This window comes from Dendronephthya gigantea, unplaced genomic scaffold (genome assembly GCF_004324835.1).
Source record: "Dendronephthya gigantea isolate DGI-Jeju-01 unplaced genomic scaffold, DenGig_1.0 000004F, whole genome shotgun sequence".
Lineage (NCBI taxonomy): Eukaryota > Metazoa > Cnidaria > Anthozoa > Malacalcyonacea > Nephtheidae > Dendronephthya > Dendronephthya gigantea.
Window position 1 is genome coordinate 3,782,389 of NW_021163014.1, and position 6,107 is coordinate 3,788,495.

The 6,107-nt window shown below is 35.6% G+C and overlaps 1 long non-coding RNA gene across 1 annotated transcript; it reads right to left on the reverse strand.

The window, feature by feature from the left end:
* Positions 1 to 3,374: 3,374 nt before the first annotated feature.
* LOC114515596 lies at positions 3,375 to 4,859 on the reverse strand. Its single transcript, XR_003686205.1, has 4 exons — positions 4,792 to 4,859; positions 4,154 to 4,256; positions 3,875 to 4,029; positions 3,375 to 3,468 (listed from the first exon to the last, which is right to left on the reverse strand). It is a non-coding gene; the product is annotated as an uncharacterized LOC114515596 (long non-coding RNA).
* Positions 4,860 to 6,107: the final 1,248 nt, after the last annotated feature.

Here is a 6,107-nt window from a genome sequence, read left to right on the forward strand (position 1 = left end):
TCTTACCCATATTACCCCAAAGAGACCTTTCCACAAGTCGTCCCACACACCAGTTGGATGAATACACCAAACCGTTCGCAGTCATTTTATGGCGGTGGATATTTCCCTTATGTTGCACAGCCACCGACTTTTCCAGGAAACGCCCCATCTAACAGTTCGAATGGCTCGAGCAATGCGGATGATTCAGATACGGCAGTTCCCATCAATACAAGCTCACACGAAATTAGCGCCAAACTCACAAGTACAAGATTGAGGGAAGAGCAAACGACTGTGTTGTGATGCATCGTTAAAGGAATTTGAGCAATTTCTTTGACTTTACCGACAGGGGGCTCTTCCACTTCCGGTTTATAAGAAAATATTCTGCATAATAATAAGAGATATAACGTCTTATCTTTTAAAATTCCTTCACCACGTAGTCGGGAGTACCAAGTTTTCAACGACGGCTACAAAGTCTTCGCGCAAACCCTACTAGCGACAGCAGACCGTGGCGTGATTAGCGCGCAAAAGACGAATTTCGTAGTGGTAGTAGTAGCCTTAGTCAAATCTAGTGGTCTCTATTAGCCAGCTTAGGATGCGCCCACACTCGCTGACGACGCGGCCGACCAGAAATAAATTTTCCAATTTTTGCTGACTGCGCCAAAATATCCGCAAAACAAGTGCGTCGTCACCTTGTTGACGGCGCACTTTCAGAGATTTTACGACGTCGTAGACTTTTATTTGGATTCTGGTATTTTTTAGTGATATGGCTGACCTTGTACCTCTAACAAGCAATAAGTAAGTAAATAATTATTCACTTAGGTTAATTCTGAAAAAGTATTCGTGGAAAGTGAATAAGGTGAACCGGAAGTTTGCAATCTGATCAGTATTCAATAAACATTTTTTATAGTTATTTTGGTTTGCTTATACATCGATACACTTGCAATTGCGGCAGTTTTTCAATTTCTTATGTGGTTATAATAGGTTAAAATATTCTTTGAATTATGGCGATGTTCAGTGGTCTGGCGTGGAAAAGTTTTATTACTGCATGACTGGTCCTTGCTTTAGGCTATCCAAAACCATATAATTATCATTTTCACCTGATTTACCCTACTTAAGTCAATGTTTTACTATCAATAGAAGTCATGCACTGTTGTTACTAACCCAGTACATGTTTTGCTAATGCATGTGTCGAGTGCATGTAGCTAAGACACTTAAAAATTGACGTGGCATTTACATATATCATGTGACTCATGGAGAAGAACTTTCGCACTTAATAAGGAACTTGCTCTTGGAGGAGTTGATCTTTAACCGTGCACAAAATATGAGGACAAGTCGAGATGCCCAAGTATTTTCCCGGAAATAAATATTAATTTTTACGATTGAAATTGTAGAGGAAACTATATACTCCAGGCATTTTGGGTGTGACTTACTGTTCCAATTTCCGCTTGTTGCTGGCAGGCATCGGCAAATGTCAACGTCAGAGCTGATTCATAAAGACCTTAGCTATATATACATCGTGCATTTTAGAAGTTTAAAAATACAAGTAAATGTGCTCCTATAACACGTTGAGGTTAACGCCAAACCACTGAGCATGGCTTTTGAGTTTGAGTCTTTAAACAATTAATGCATAATTATACTGGATCTAAGCTGCAGGCGGGTAAAGAAGATTTATATATTTATATAGATCATTTTTATTTCAAACAGTACAACGTAATCATGATTAGCCACCAAACTAATACGGCAATTAAAACATTACTAGAAATACATGCATGCAGAAACCCCTCGCCTCAGTTTACGTATGTGAGAAAAAGAAATTGAGAAAAGTGTGGAAATATTTTTCTGCACGTGGAAGCACTGTTGTCATAGCAACTTGCAACGGCCGTATATTTTTAAAGAATCAAACCCTCATATTTTTGTGAAAAAATGGCAAAAATGAAAAATACGACAAGATTCTTACCTTTTTTTGGAAGTTAAGTTACTCATCTATAGTTAGTGTTATGGTAAATTATTTTAATTATTAATTACCATGAAATATAACATCAGACGTCTCATACAACTTCCGAAGTTTTGTGTTACGCCTCGACTGGTTTTTGCACGGGAATGTTTTGATTTTCTTATATTATAAAAGAAATAGAAAAATTTTTTCCTGTGTTTCTATACAGTTATAGAAACACTTGTGAGAGTTTGGGAGAACTCGAAATAACGTGGAAAAACTCGCCCTACGGGCTCGTTTTCCCACTGATAATTTCTCGTTCTCCCAAACTCCCACGCGTGTTTCTATAACTGTATAGAAACACGGAAAATGTTTTCTATTTCTTAAGTAGCATAGCTTTCAGCAGTACTAGCTTATGCTGTAACAGTTATATGAATATTATTCAGTCTTACAAATTGACCGCATTCATGTTTCTATTCCACGGATGTAATTTGCTATTATTGCCACTTATTTCGATACAGTCACATGTTTCATCTATTAAATCTGTCCATACTCAACTCTATAGGTTTATGGTTAAAAATAACTTCTTGAGCTCGTACTAGAGCAGTTTTCGCAAACGTTATATTCAGCTGAAACTACTTGTATAGGTTTTACAGATATAGAATTCGAGGGACCATAATAATATGGATCATGCAAAGTATACGGCGGCAACTGTGTTGATAGATCTTCGTTTTAGGCGTTCAATACAGTTAGCCATGATTTACTTTTGAGAATCTGCATAGTTATGGTGTCGCAGTTGGTGAAATGAAATGGTTTAAGGACTAATTATCAAAGCAATTGGTTGACTAGTTAAATCCCCTTTCTGCTCCACTATTATTAAACTCTGGTGTCCCGCAGGGGTCGATTTTGGGACATATTTTGTTTGTCATATTCGATATGCCAAAATTTGTGAACTCTTGCTCAATATTGATTTAACTGTGCTATCATTTTATAGCTTTGAAGGCAATTTTTGAATCCCATCGCTCACGCCCGAGTAATTACTTACACATTTCCGCCAGTTAAACAAAAATACACAAAAATCTCATCCTTCGCACGGTTATATTTGACCCACAACTTCACATTTTGCAGTCAAATATTACAATTATACTAATTGCTCTTTTTAGCTGTTTTGATTTATTTCCTTCTTTTCGCTTAGAACATGAGTTCGTCCATTATGAAAGTTTTCCATTGTATATCAAAAGCGCCAGAAAGTGATTAGGATGACACATCCTTGCATGTTCATTAAACCAGTTAAAAAGCTAAAGAATCTTTAATCGCATATGAGAATCAAACGAAAATCAATCACTTCAATACTCCGAGAGATATGTCAGGTAAAATAATAGTAAGTAATAAACGTAAAAATAAAGCAATTGAAAGTCTAATGGTTGCAGCCCTATTTTTTATTCAAGTTGAAATCCAGTTCTACAATTTAAGAACACCATAAATAGTACACATAATATATATGACATTCGTCGATTGTTCTATAACTACTTTCAACTTGAAAACAAACTTAGAACCTAAAAAAAAGTAGGGAAGAAAATTCATCAAAATTCAAAAAAAAAACAACGGAAGAAGGTAACAGCTAAAAGGTTTTATTAATTGATAATCATTTTCATGTTGGTTTTCATGAATTTAGACGGTAGTGTATTTAAACGATCAAAATAAAATGTTTCATATAAAAATGGCACTCCTGATTCGAGATGAATGCGATAATTTTGTGCATAATATGCCTTAGGCTCTTAATCTTCCATTCTTATCGTATCATAAATATTGTAGAAGAACGCCAGTCAAGAGTTATATTGATATGATGAATCACATACCCTTATTTTACGTATAGCCCGCATATGTTTGAGAAGTGTATCTCTTATCTCCCTCTATATACCTATCATTCTATCGCATGTCGTTACACCAAACTTAGCTTACCTATCCCACATCTTAGCCTCTGCAGTGGCAGCATTGTCCTCCGGGTAAACACATATGCGGGAAGGCCTCTGCACAAATGGAATGCTCATTGCAGGTTGGACTATTGTAATAGAAAGGAATACAAAATCCACCATTTATTTCGCAATCAGTTGTTCCTGTAAGAAATTAATGTTTTAAAATTAGTTATGCCTGCTGTAGCAGATGCACACTGATTTGTGCTCTAACAGAAAAATATATTTTCTATTTTCTGAAAACTTTATAATTATGACAAATACTTACGATGCCTTTCTTCATTACGGTTCTCACGTTCTGCCACTTTTCCACATGTTAGTTCAAAAATCACGAGAAACAAACAGATTATAAATATACCTTTCATGACGATCTAAAAGATAACCACCACCGAAGTCAATTACTTGCCGCGCTAGAGACGCAAACCGCATTATTGAGATCCCGTTTTGTGCGGTATAAGACTAGCAGCATTTTCAGAATTTATTTTGCACTGTTTAGGTACGGGGATACCTTGCTTAATAACTTTAAAACAAAATTAGGGTAAATTTTTCTATAATATATTTATATTTCAAATAATTACGTCCATGCCAAATGCGTCCTGTTAACAAAGTCATGCAGGGATGAGGCAAAAAGGAATGCATGCACTGCTTCAAATCCAACGTCTTTTCGCTATACTTACGGATCACAACATTATTACATATACTTTTTCTGAGATGAAAAAAACACATTGAAATTTACTCATATATATTATTTCTAGTGAAATCCCTTCGTAGTAAAATGTAATCTATTTACTTTCACGTCCATAATTGCGTTGAAGGAATATTACACAACATAGGTAGACTTATCCATGCATGTGGCAGCCAAGATGGATGAAAATATCAACCAATATAAATAGAAACTTTACTCACATTTCCTTTTAGTTTCTTTTATTGGTTCCGTCTTTAGTAAAAGCCTTCGTGCAGCCTGTGAAGTGAAGTGAACAGAATTAAACCTTGCAGGTTTCCTCAGCTATATATATAATCGTTGCAAGGTTAAAAAAATATCATAAATTTGCCCCGCCGTCATTGAATATGACATCTTTGCGTTGAGTCAAAGCTCGAGAACAGTCTGTCTATTCTTAGCGTGTTTAACTAAATATAGGAAAATATCGGTATAGCGATGTATTAATTAAGCCGAATGACTAACTAACTAAGAAGAGAGATTTAATTTATCGCAATAAAAGGTTATTGCATGAATTTGTGGTCTAAAACACAGATTTTCTCATCAACAAAATAAAATAAAAATAAGTAAAGTCTTATTTTGGCCTAAATGAATTCCCCGCCAACACTTATGTCGTATATTCGACCACTAAACAACAGAAGCGCACTTAACTTGTCCATCAAAATAATGGGAATCGACCTCCCGTATTGTTGAAACTAAAAATACGAATGACCGTTATATCTTTGCAGAAGTCCATTTTAAAAGGTTATTATAATGTAGCTGCGGTATTATAACACAAGGTGACCTTTGAAATTGATATTCGCCACAGTAGCATAACAAAACCCCAGTCATTTATTGTCCTACTATGTTAACATTCATTTACTGTGAGAACACGAATTTCTAAAAGAACGAATAGTTGAAATACCCTTAAATGAGTGCGTATAGTGATTCAAGATTGTTGGGCTCGCTACGTTACTAATTCGAGGATAATGCTACCTAGGTTGTACAACAATCACTGTTTACTCAAATACCACAGTTTCATCATTTCGCACCGCACATAGTTAGGACCTTGTAAACAACGTTTACATCGATTTTCATTTTTGTGAATTGAAAATAAACATAACTGAGTGTCATCACATATATGAAAATACGAATGACCATTATATCTTTGCAGGGGTGCATTTTAAATTCAAGGTTATTAATAATTACGGTATTATAACACAAAGGGACCTATGAAATTGATATTCGCCACAGTAGCGTAACAAAACCCCAAATCAATTATTGTCCAACTATATGTTAATATTCATTGACTGTGTGAAAAATAGGTACGCAGCGCGTACATGTGACTACCGCTCTGTCTTTGTCATCTGAGTGGTATGATGGATTTGGCTGGCAGAATAACTAGTGCTAATACTGAGTTGTACCCGTTTGTCTTGCATTTGGAGTTCGAAGTCGCACCATTCAGTTTACCTTTTTTCAAAGATGACAGGTTGTGTATGTAGCCAATAACGGCCGGATTATTTCT